Source organism: Schistocerca cancellata, chromosome 3 (assembly GCF_023864275.1).
Source record: "Schistocerca cancellata isolate TAMUIC-IGC-003103 chromosome 3, iqSchCanc2.1, whole genome shotgun sequence".
Taxonomy (NCBI): Eukaryota; Metazoa; Arthropoda; class Insecta; order Orthoptera; family Acrididae; genus Schistocerca; species Schistocerca cancellata.
Window position 1 is genome coordinate 844,798,178 of NC_064628.1, and position 13,124 is coordinate 844,811,301.

At 44.7% G+C, this 13,124-nt stretch overlaps 1 long non-coding RNA gene across 1 annotated transcript in view; it reads right to left on the bottom strand.

The window, feature by feature from the left end:
• The window catches only part of LOC126177121 (uncharacterized), a 256,692-nt gene that overhangs the window by 91,522 nt on the left and 152,046 nt on the right, over positions 1-13,124 (bottom strand). The gene's annotated exons all lie outside the window — the stretch shown is intronic.

Here is a 13,124-nt window from a genome sequence, read left to right on the forward strand (position 1 = left end):
TTATGCTATTCTCATGTCAGCAGGATGTAAAGACTCTTCTAGGCATCATAGGCTGGATGTGAAGCCATTTTGATTTTTCACAAATTCAGCAAATTTCTTAGTTCGAGAAAATCCACTGTGAAGTGTGAAGTTGCCGGATAATTCGATTATTACTGTTATTATTACTATCATTTTATTCGTACCGCTGATGGAACACGACCGTAGTCTTGAGGTAAAACGCGAGACCAGCTAATATGACGTCTGGCGACCGAAAGCACATATCGACAGAATTTTTATCGCCCCTTTCCTCTCGGTGCTGAAGCTATGAGTGTAATTCAAGCGAATCTACAATATCATATTAGCTGGTCTCGCGTTTAACCTCAAGACTACGGTCGTAGTCTAGAGTAATGTACTAAGACTGGAGTCAAGACTTCCTCTGGGAAGTGCCGCAGTCTACATGTTGCTAGATCGAGCATATTGCCAGACATAGAATTCTGAGAGGAGCATGACTGTATTGTCCACCTTACGTGAACGACTCGGCGGTCAATTTTTTGGTCTGAGACTGTATCTACAACACATATTGCTCGCTTAAGACCCAGAAGAATTTAAAAAAAAAGTAGTTTATGAGAGCAACGTTAACCATAGCGTTCGAAGTATTCATAGTATTGTATACGTGTGTGTAAACGCCTTCCAGTGACCACTCAAGAAAGACAAGGATACACAGTCTAGCTTCAATATTATAAATACGCCTCAGTTTGTGGATGAACTCAGACTTAAGTTGATAATAATTTTGAAAATATAGCAGCACTGTACCCATTGGTGTTAAACTCGTTTTCAACCAATGATTCCCACAGCTACAGGGATACTACTTGTGATACCTCTTAGACAAAATACTTAAGCAGTGTTATCAGACGAAAAGATCAACCTGACACAAACTGTGGGAAGTTTGTTTTACAACCTTCGTACCTGGATATTCAGCTTTTTCCTATTTGAGATATCTGTGAACGTTGCTGCTTAAGACGATTTAAGCAGAAAATAAATTCCCTCAGCTTCGACAATGTTTAAAGAAATCGTCTTATCGGCACTAAATCGTGATTTGTGATTTGTTTACCGGCTGTACTCTTCCGTATTTTGCCGGTTGGAAGGCGAAAGCTTATTGACAAATTTCACACAGAAATTACTGTTACAGTGTACTTATGGAGCCAAATGAGTCAATTGCGTATTTTCCGGTGAGAAAGAGCACTGGCAAACAGTCTTCGCTACATTAGGTTATTTAAACTGGTGTCACTCTGAGCTAGAATTTATGGTCAGCGACTAAGTGTAAGGTCAACGTTTCGGATGCGAGTTTTGCGACTGTGAAATACTTTTATACATTATAGAAGCGAATATTAAATGTGCACTAATATTGCGAAAATTTTGTACTTGGACAGCTTAGAATGAAAATACTTCTGTTTATTGCAAAGGGAAACAATAGATTTTCTAAAACACTGTCTGTCATACACTACTTGAAACAGGTCATGTCGACCAAATCATGTGGAAGAACTAACAGCAACGTATATCGGAAGGCAGTAAGATCTCTTGCCTTTTGGTTTGTCAGTACTCGATAGCCACTTCTAGGCGAAAGTAAATGAAGAAAGGCAGTGCGTTTTTGTTACCAAGTAACGTCTTCGTCAATTACTTTAGTTTTAATGTAATCTACGAGTAATTGCTGGTGTTTGATATTAACATGAAAAGGATTCCGTAGACAGGGAAAGAACCTGTTCTTGGGAAACTACTTCTATAGTGACCAAAAGATACTAAATGATGTTCAAGCACTTGTGTTACAGCAGCAGTATGAATAAAATGATATTAATAATAACAGTAATAATCGAATTATCCGGCAACTTCACACTTCACAGTGGATTTTCTCGAACTAAGAAATTTGCTGAATTTGTGAAAAATCAAAATGGCTTCACATCCAGCCTATGATGCCTAGAAGAGTCTTTACAACCTGCTGACATGAGAATAGCATAATCTCTGCGTCAGAAGCTTGCTTCTACTTGACCATTTAATAGACTCGCATTTTTTCCACCGTGACTAATTTTGTAAGCTAAGCACATCATCCGTTACAGCACACTCCTGGGGCTGGGTAATGTGGCCACAATGGTCTGGTGGAACGAGCTATCACAGGTGCAATGCGTGGGTTCAGGCATTTACTTTTAAGAGGCACAAACAGATTTATTTTACCTCTGGTAACCTCAAGAGAAAGACGTTATAATCCAGAATCCGCATTAAACATCACGTTCCTTCATAACCAACTGAGCAGAGCCAGTTTTCGTTGGGAAATGACAAAGCGGAAGTCATGGTAAACAGAAATACAGTCGCCAGTAAACTTACTTACATTATAAAATTTTATTTTATTTGATGAACCGATAGCCATTTAAAGGGACAGGGCTTTTATTTTACTTGTACTTGATTGAACTAGAGACGTTTAAAAATTTGGTGCTGGACTGTGATTCGAATTCGTATCTCCTCTTTCGAGGATCTGAATCTCTCGGAACAGTATAGTTCAGTCATTTCGTTCCTTTTCCCAAGACTGCAATCTTCTCTAGCTCTCTTCCAAAGGTAAGTATGTGGGTCTGAAACCTGATCCAGTACAAAAATATTCATAATTTCATTTCTAGCTTTATCAAGTGCACACCCACCTGCTAGTGAAAATTAACGCGCAATTTCAATGTCTGTTCATGTGTTGCCAACAATCGCAACAGGTGTCGTTATTTCTGGTCAAACACGCACACATCTTACTGTTCATGAGTAAGCAACTGATACTTAAGCTATATTCGTGGATGCGCGGTAGGTGTGCAGTTCGATTGTCGCTTAGGCACAAAAGTTTGTATCCTTATTTTAGATTCAGACACCTAGCGGCTCGTAAGAAAAACCGATACGTAACATTTGATTTTTCTTAGTTAACAATCGGATTACGTGTTGGGTTCGTATCTCCGTCACAGAACTTCACATCATGCACTTCATCTTTAAATGCATGCACACTTTGTTACTTCAGAATGGAGGTATATCAGACATCTTTCGTGGTTAGATAACAGGGATGAAAGGGTCTTGATAGGAGTCACGGTTTATTACAAAAATTGTCGTCTTTTATTTTCAAGTTTAGATTTGGTTACTGGTATTGGCAAAACTTTCGGTAGTTCATGACTCTTCATGGCTAATAATCAATATGATGTGATTAGATTAGATTACATTACATTAGATTAACTCTTGTTCCATAGATCATGAATACGACATTTCGTAATGATGTGGAACGTGTCATTTTAATGAAAGATTTCTTTAAATACCATGATTCAATTTCTTTACAACAATTTTTTACACACTCTCTCATTGCTTTTTATTTCTCTCTCTCTCTCTCTCTCTCTCTCTCTCTCTCTCACACACACACACACACACACACACATTCTTTTTTATTTTTATTTGTATGTTCTGCTCGACTATCGGCGAGGCAGGAAAACGCCTGTGAATGACTTTCTTAGTTTTGAGTGCACTTACGAAAGAAATATAAAAACAACAATGAGAGTTACTGATTTATGATGCTCAGTTTGCAGTCAGTTCTGAGTATTATTAGTAACGACGCTCCAGTCCCTAAACCTAGTTACAGAAAGCGAATCAGACGCATTACGTATTCCAGGCCGTAGCAGCCGCGACTTGGAGACACCAGCTATGGTCACTTCCCAGACCGCTGTAGGATCACATCGGTTCGTCTTCTTCCTGCTGGTACTGTAACTGAGATTTGGCAACAAGGCAACGTATGTTTGGCAACTCTGTGATCGACGAGTTACTTCCTGGTGTGCACGGAATTAAGCCTCAAAGTTCACTTGATTTTACCTGTCATTTCCATTGAATAATCTGAGTTATTATAGCTTGAAGGGTAACAAAAGATTGAAAATTTACGGTTTTCAGCCCAAGAAAGTCGTTGCAGGTGGAAATCGCAACTAATCTCGACCTTTAAATAGCGGTTTACGAGTTCTAGTTACTATTGCCGTCGTAATAGGAAGCTGAGACCCATACCCCCTCGCCAGCTCTGTGGTAACGTGCTGACATGTAAAACAGCGTCTGTTACGGTTCGCAGTTCCAGTCTCACTGACTGAAACGTTTTTATCCCTTCTGTGAAAGAGCTACAAGCAGTCAGATCAAACATCAATACGGAAATCGTAAGAAAATGCTTTCAGCTCATAGTGCAAAGTTGAAAAACTTACAATGCTGCACAACAGGTAACGCCTCTTTCCGCTGCTGACAAGCGAATTTTGGGTTTCTAGGAATACGTAACTATATTTATGAAATGCCACATTTGCATACCTCTAGAGTATGACACAGCATACCAATTAAACACAGACCCTATCAAAATCTAAGTGAGTAGTATTTTACTAATTCGTGTCGATAGAGGCATGCTTGTGTACAGATACTTTCGTCGTAAGGTTATCATCGTTAGTTTTATTTCATTTCTTATAATACAGTGCACAATTTTCGTACGGTTTCCTTTAGTGTTGTTAAAACAATAGTAAACATGAGAGAGAAATTAATCATCAACGATATATGCGAATTCTCTGATGTTACCTATGACAGTCTGACAATGCACATGCAGTTTATTGATTACATGCATGTAGAAAATTTGTTCTGAGTTGAAGCTGTCAATCAAAGTTTGAAGAAGAATAAAATATCACTACAACACGACGGCTAATGTAGAAAATACTTTTCTGACATATTATGGCACGATGCGCTCTCCCTGCACATCTTCGAGATGCATCTGCTGCCTGCTGTCTATTAAACCTGAATAGGACAAAATGTCACAGTAGTTAGTCCTTTTTCCACATGCGACTACTTTGGGTTGAGAAGTGAAGGGAATTTGTTCAAAGTTCCATTAGATTGATAACTTCAGCAGAGAGCAGAATTTTTTGAGTGCGGCTCTCGCAGCCGAGCGAAGCAGACGTGCGGTGTGTGCTCTCCGCTGTCAGAGAGAGCCCGCGCGCCTTGTTTACTTTCTTCGGCCGACACTAACGTGACGCCGTAGCGCTACAAGACCATGGCAAACCAATACAGAAGATCAACCTTGAAATTCACATTTCGGAACGACTTTACCCGACCAAAGGCGCTCGAAGTCGAACGCTTTTTAAAAGAGGAAGCCAAGATCCCGGCTGCCGACATTGTCGGCATTCACTTTTCGATCGTCAGTAGCACGGTCTATGTAAAGCTCATCAACGAAACTACATGCGACAAGGTGCTTCGTGAGATGAAACAAGAACTCCGCTTCTGCCACGCAGACGGCAATGTTGGCAACGTCGAGGTCGGCCATGCCGCAATGGGACTGCGGACTATCCGCATATTCGAACTTCCATTTGAACTCCCGGCGGCAGAAGTTGTAGCGGCGCTCCGCCCCTACGGCACGGTACACGAACACGTGGCTGAAAAATGGACCCAGTTTAAGACGTATCCAGTACTCAATGGAGTACGCCAAGTGCGCATAGATCTCCAACGACACGTGCCATCCTATCTACAGATAGGAGGATGCCGGGCCATAGTTATTTATGACGGCCAGCCGAAGACGTGTTCCGGATGCGGCAAAGAAGGACACCTTCGTTCCGAGTGCCTCCAGCGTCGGATCACACAACTCCCACCGAAGGACGTTGCACCACCAGCGGCGAAGACTATTCTACCCGTGACTTACGCAGCGGCGCTCACGACGTTCTCCACACAACAGACACGGCCGACCGCTTCAGCGGTACAAGAATCACTTTCCACGGACAAAAACTTGGATGATCCGCCTACCTGGCCAGTGGTGGAAACTAGTACTACGACTCTGGAGCTACCGAACGCGACAGACATTGACGCCGGCAAGATGGCAATTGATTCCCTTATTGTACCGACCGAAGCGTTTGTTCCGGCGGAACGTGAGTCAGTGCCGTCTTCTGACAATGAAGGTCATGTACGGAAACAGCGATCACCGAAACGCCGAAAGCGCCGTCGTCGGACCGTGTCGGAACACAGCGGTTCGCATTCGGCCGGGGAAGAACAACTGAACACTCAAGACGCCAGCCGCGAAGCTGAGGCTGTTTCCACTGACTCCAACCTTGCAGAACAGACAGAAAAACATGCAGCTTTCGAACATCAGCCCATTGACAGAAACAGTGAGCAGCGGGAAGGTACCAGTGCAGGCAGCGAAGTCGCCCGGTTCCTTACTACCAAACATTCCGAGGCTATGGAACATGAACAGACATCCGCGCCCGCTTCGTGGGCCGAGGACGTCGAGACACAAGATCCCGATCCGCGGCCAGCTGAGGCGCCGCCGGATCATGCAGCATAAGCAGCACAAGGAGGACCGCGTTTGGCGGGGGGTGACATCACTTCCGATGTTCGCTTCTCTCCAACTTCAACATGGATAACCTCGCCCAAACAACGCGTTGCCAGGCTTACCGCCTGGCGACAATGAATATCAACATGATCAGTTCTCCTGTCAAGATCCAACTTTTGAAAGAAACCATACGAGCCATGGGTGTTGACTTTGCTTTCCTACAAGAAGTGAAAACGACTGCACTCCCGCACTTTTACGGTTACGCCACACATGTGACGCCCGGTAGCCCTGCAGACACCGGAGTGGCAATATTAGTGCGTGAAGGTATTGAAGTTACCGACGTCACGTTTCTTCCCTCCGCGCGAGGAATAGCATTTACGGCACTCAACACCCGATTCATTAATGTTTACGCGCCGTCGGGTACCACAAGACGTCACGACCGCGCCAGATTCTACTCCACAGATGTCGCTCCCCTTTTCCTTGGACGATACGACCACAGCGTCTTCGCCGGCGATTTTAATTGCGTACTTCACTCCAAGGACCAAATCCGACATTACATGCCTTGTCCGGAACTGGGTGCGATGATCCAAGAACTTCATTTGTGCGACACGTGGGAAAAAGTCCACGGTAACCGCTCTGGCCACACTCATCTTACCAGTCATTCGGCCAGCCGACTTGACCGCATATATGTGTCACAGGATCTCACACAAGGTGTGGTGGACGCCGAATTATGGCCTCAAGCCTATTCCGATCACAGTGCCTATATCTGCACTATACACCTACGCCCCCAACAAGTCTGGCGCAGCAATGGCTTTTGGAAGCTCAACGTAACTCATCTCCAGGACCTGGATTGCCGTCGGCAAGTTGCAGCAACGTGGACTAACTGTGAACGCCGCCTACCACGATACACCTCGACCCTGGAGTGGTGGCTCCTCTGTGCCAAACCAGCAATCCGTAGGACACTTATGCGATATGGCAAGGACGTGACTGCGTGGCATCGACAGACCCTCGATTTTTACTACGCGGCACTCAGGGACCTCGACGCCTTACCCCCTTCCCCGGAGAGACAACATGACCAAAGCAGAATCAAGGCTCACATACTATCATTGACGAAGCGTCGACTAGAAGGTGCAGTAGTCCGCTCGCGACGGCACGACCGAACGGTTGCAGAGGAACCCACTATGCACCACGTTGTGGCGGATAAGCGCCAACAACGCCAACATTTAATCACACAACTCAGGACACACGACGGTCGCTTATGTACTACCCAAGCAACCATAGTAAAGGCGGTGGAGGATCATTTTTGTCATCTTTACAAGGAAAGAACCGTCAATGACGAGGCCACTACTGAAGTGTTACAGCAGGTAACACGTACTATCGACGAGGCTACCGTGACTGCACTAACAGAGGAAATCTCACTCGAAGAAGTCGAAGACGCCGTGGACAAAGGTGCGGCCAATAAATCTCCTGGACCTGATGGATTGCCCATCGAATTCTACCGGACTTTCCGTGACATCATGATGCCTCGCTGGGTTATAATGTTCCGCGAACTTATGTCTCCAGACTGTGTTGTGCCGCCAGCGTTTGTAGAAGGTCTCCTCATACCAGTCCACAAGCCAGGTGGAGGGCTATCGATTAACGACTATCGGCCGCTTACAATGCTGAACGCCGATTATAAGATTTTCACCAGGATTATGGCGAGCCGTATTAAGACGACTTCGCCGATGATCCTCGCTCCAGAACAGACGTCGCAAGGGGGAGAAGCCAACATACACATGGCCACCGGTGACTGCAGGGACTTAATAGCGATCGCTTCTGCATGCCGTCTGAGAGCGGCGATCGTCTCCGTCGATTTCAACCGCGCCTTTGATAGAGTGCACCATAACTTCCTCCTACGAGTGATGGACTGTATGGGATTCCCCCCGGGCCTCATCGACACCCTACGGCGTCTTTGGACCGCAGCCAGCTCACACGTCCAGGTCAATGGAAGGACGGTAGGACCAGTACCCATTAAGAGGTCTCTACGACAGGGTTGTCCCCTTTCTACCTACCTTTATGCAATCGCACTCGAGCCACTCCTAGGGGGCCTTAACCACCGCCTATCTGGCATTACGCTGCGGGACGTCACCTTTCGCTATAGGACATACGCTGACGACCTGCTACTGCTGGTTCGTTCCAATGACGAAGTTCAAAGCGTACTAACCTGGATTGAGCGATACGGACAGGCCGCAGGCAGTCTTCTGAACATCAACAAGTCGGCGGCGTTGGACATTGGGCGTGGTCTCGGACCGGAAGCCCTCGCTCCCCTCCCACCAGTTTCTGATCTGCGCTATTTGGGAATCACGTTCAAGAAAGATGTACGTAAAACAGCTGCAGCAAACTACCGGCGGTTATTACAGATCATACGCGCAATGGTGCGACAGAACCTGCTCCGGGACTTGAATCAGCTACAACGTGTTGAATACCTGAACCTCTACGTAGCATCAAAACTCAACCACGTGGCACAGGTCCTCCCACTACCGCTGCAGATAGGTCGCCGGCTTCAGGCGGCCTTCAGTTACTACGTTTCCGCAGGTCATATCTTTAAAGTACGATACGACACTCTTACCCTCCCAGTGAACAAAGGAGGGCTGGGATTGGTCAACGTCAGGGCGAGAGCAGCTGCCCTTTACATGAGCAACATGAGGAAACGATGGAAAAGTCAATATACCTCTCTCACGGGTCGTTTACTACAGGTTCTGATGCCAGCCTCTAACGTCCCGCCGGTGTCGGTTGCGCACGTCGCACCACAGCTCTCCCATGTGTCGACCTTCATTCTTGATTACAGCTATGTCAGCTCGAACCTCTCCGCCACACGTCCACCAAAGGCGAAAGATTTTTATACCAACCTTCTGCGGGCTGTTCAACATAACGTGGTGGAAAACAAGTACCCTACGGTTCACTGGCCAAGAGTGTGGAAAACGATACACCACCACTTTCTGTCATCCACGGTGCGTTCCAAGTGGTATCAGATCGCCAACAAAAAATATGCCACACGCCAGCGACTTCACACTATTGGACTGGCAGACTCCCCTTATTGCCCAGATTGTCACCTTTTGGATACCGATGAACATAGTTTTACTTGCGCATCATCGTCCGGAGTTTGGCGACTAACACAGAAGATATTGGCTTGTTACCTCCGGGTCACACCTGACATGATTGACCCGCAGACCCTACTCTGTCCCGATGAAACTTACTTTCCGGCTGCCAAATATCATGCGCTTACATGGTTCAAAGGACTTACCGTCGCCTACATCTTTAGCGACGGAGAGAAAGAGCAGCTTGATTACTGGTGGTTCCTACAAAATGCTCACAATGCCCTCGAACGCACACCGAAATACCGTACGCTCTTCGCAAATTATTTACGCAGCGTTTTCGTTAACCCCCCACTCAGCTGGGGAGTGCCGGGCTGTGGTTAATGTGCTGTGCCGTATCACACTAACGGCTCAACGTTCTGCCTTGTCAGCCATGACCAAAGAAAGAGACAAGCTGCTGCAAGGAAACTGTTTTCCTTGAGGCACTAGCGAAGCAGAACGCCTCCGTTGCAGATGCCCTTCAAAGGCGCTATTGGAGATTTCAGATAACGATGGCGAGGCTCCAAGTGGAACCAGTTACATTATTGAAGAACCTTTTAGTTAGAATTACATCAGTGATTTATATTTTTATTTTTTGATTACTCTTTTATGCCACCTTTGTTGTTGTAGCACTTACTTGTAACACTTAGTTACTAGAATTCTCATTTGTACACGCTCCCTAAATGTAATCATATAAAAACAAAAAGTGGCAACGGATAGCCCTAACCTTTAAAAAAAAAAAAAAAAAAAAAAAAGCGGTAGCGTGCGTTGTTTCTGTTCATAATGGCAGTGGATCGAGAGCAGCTGGCATAAAATATTTTTATAGCCTCTTCTGTCTGAATGCTGAAGACGTGAATGTAATGGTAGCGCAGATTCAATCTATTTCGCTTTGTGACACACCGATATCAAAATTTTATCTAGTAACGATTTTGCGGCAGATTTCCTGCAGACTGTCCTCCTCTGGACGCCGTATGCGGCAAAGCTCCGGGATCCATTTGCTGGCTACTGGCAGCGGCCGTGGCGACAGCAGCGGCGCTGCACTCCCCCGTTCTTTATCGAAAGCGCCTGCTACCGCTCATCGCTTTTGATGATTTAAAACGCTTTATTATTAAATGTTGCTCCACAGAAAATTTCTACAATTTCCATTCACGCTCAAAAGCAACGGAGACAGACGCCCTGATTAGTAGGCGGGTAATCGGCAAGAGCTGAGTATGGCCCGAAATTAATTTTATAGACTGGGACGAAATTAAACCACCTCACTACATTCGATGAATTTATAAATGCTTCATACCTCGTTTCTTTTCCTTTCAAACTTAATTATTTGTGCAACTTTTGGTCAATGTTTGGATGTTTTCGTCAAGCCAGAGTGAGCGTCTGTGGTGTAAAGTGTATTACAGTTCTTGTTTCATTCCTTATGGTAAGTCTATGCGATAAACTGTGTGAATACCTTGCAATGCATGCTCTGTAGCAGTGCAGGCACACTGCACATTTGGAGTTCCATGTATGGGTTCATGAAGTATTTATTGTTGATCGGAAGTGATAGTTAAGGTCATCAGATTTAAACCAGAAAAATTTGTCGTTTTGAAGGTTTCAGAGAACGGAAAGGAATTGCTAACGCCGGTGTTAGAAAACGTCTACAGTTAAACGCTATTGCAAAAATTTAGAAGATGTGAACTATATTAATGAACATGTGCACTTCATAAACAACCTTCTGACATGTTAGACCTATATGACGAACAAAGCTCAAATTTATATCGTTGACAGTCGGTTTGAATCTTTTCAGGACCTATTTTACAGTGAAGCACCTTGGAATTTGCAAAGCAGAAATCCATGATATTAACTTAATTTACTAAGTCGAAATCGGACGAAGATTGATGTTTAAAGGCATTCTTCAGATTTCGCATAAGAAATTTTTACTAGCAGTTTGCAACTCCATTAATTAAAATGGAAAATAAAAGGTTTTAGTCAGCGGCTTCTACCGTGATTCGAACTTATAGTACAAGCACTGCAACGCACAAGGGAACCTCTGAGCTAACGACACACTGGCGGCCAGGGGCGGACTATAGTCACTGCGATGTTGCCTGAGCCTCAAAACGCAACCTTAAACACAGAAACAGAGGAGGTGGAGATTACTGTTTTAACGTCCCGTCGACAACGATGTCATTAGAGACGGAGCACAAGCTCGGATTAGGGAAGGATGGGGAAGGAAATCGGCCGTGCCCTTCCTAAGGAACCATCCCGGCATTTGCCTGAAGCGATTTAGGGAAATCATTGAAAACCTAAATCAGGATGGCCGGGCGCGGGATTGCACCATCGTCCTCCCGAATGCACACACAAACAGGTGTTACTTATGTGAAGAACGCCGTTCTTGGAGTCCAGAAATTAAATATACTTTCTAATTGTGTCATCTTGCAGTGGATTATATCGTACGAGGCTTCGATGTGGAAAACGAATGTTAAGTGAATTTAGCGAGGTAACGCCGACCTACACCCGGAAGTAAATGCACTATCAGAGTGTTGACAAATACTTGCTACGACGCTGCCATTTCTCGGCTCTCTGACGAGGCAGCTCTTCAGCGAAATGCTTGCCGTGATTCTCCGATACGGTTCTTCAGAGTGGAGACGCGCGCGCACGTTTGGTTTTTATGCGGCGTTCTCCCCTGGTGGTTTCTGACGTCGCCTTGTGGGCTATGTATACATATGAGACATTCAATTATCATTAATCCAGAATGATACAAGTTTCAGCTTCCGGCGTGGAAGAAGGCTGTTGACGCCGACATTATATCATTTCAACGTAGGGAAAGCAAAACGGATCATTCAATGTTTCTCATTCAACATAAAGCATGTGAGATAAATTTCCGTAACGTTCATAATCATCTAAAAATACAAACGAAGTAAAAATACACCGGAATCTTATTCGAATTGAATATAATGTAAGATACCAAACGCTTTGCACCTCGATGTCGAATTTGTCCACTTGCAATCGTTTGCAGCATGCACATAGATTGTCATGATTACCACGAGAATGAAGAAATATGTTGGTAAGGATGGAAGCAAGAAGAGACGCAGTCAACAAATATTCTATTCCTCATGGCATTCATTTCATTTGACACGTAAGAAGAGGTAAAGCGGGAATTTACTTTCGTTAACACGAAAGATATGCCGCACATATTGATAACGAGGAAGTCTGCGTCTTCATACGTTTCCTCCTTGAAATCTGTATGCTCTATTATATACTAAGTAGCCCGATCATTGTTTCAGTAATGTTACCCTCTTGTTTGACCCCGTAACGATGAACAGATTCCAAATGCATGTCTCTGCGTGAAAGTAGCTGTTCGAACCCTTCCTGGGTTGTTTTTTGTGTTTTATTGCTTGGAATTCCTGAAGCAGACAACTGTGCCTTCCCCCCTCGTGGGTTAGGTCTCAAAACTAAACCGCTTTGTATCCAATGGCATAATTTATTCATACAGCATCAGCATAAGACTCTTGCGAGTGAGAGAATGACAATAACAATCGTAACAAGAACAAGCAAATAATGAATGATGTTTATTCCAACGCAGAAAGAGAATGGCTTTAAATATAAAAATCTATATCTATATCCATATCTATTGATCTTCGAGTTGGCACAATGAAAATATATTCTTAGCATTTAGTTACTGAATTTAGTTCTGGATGTTTGCAGAGAAAAGGAAAAGTCGG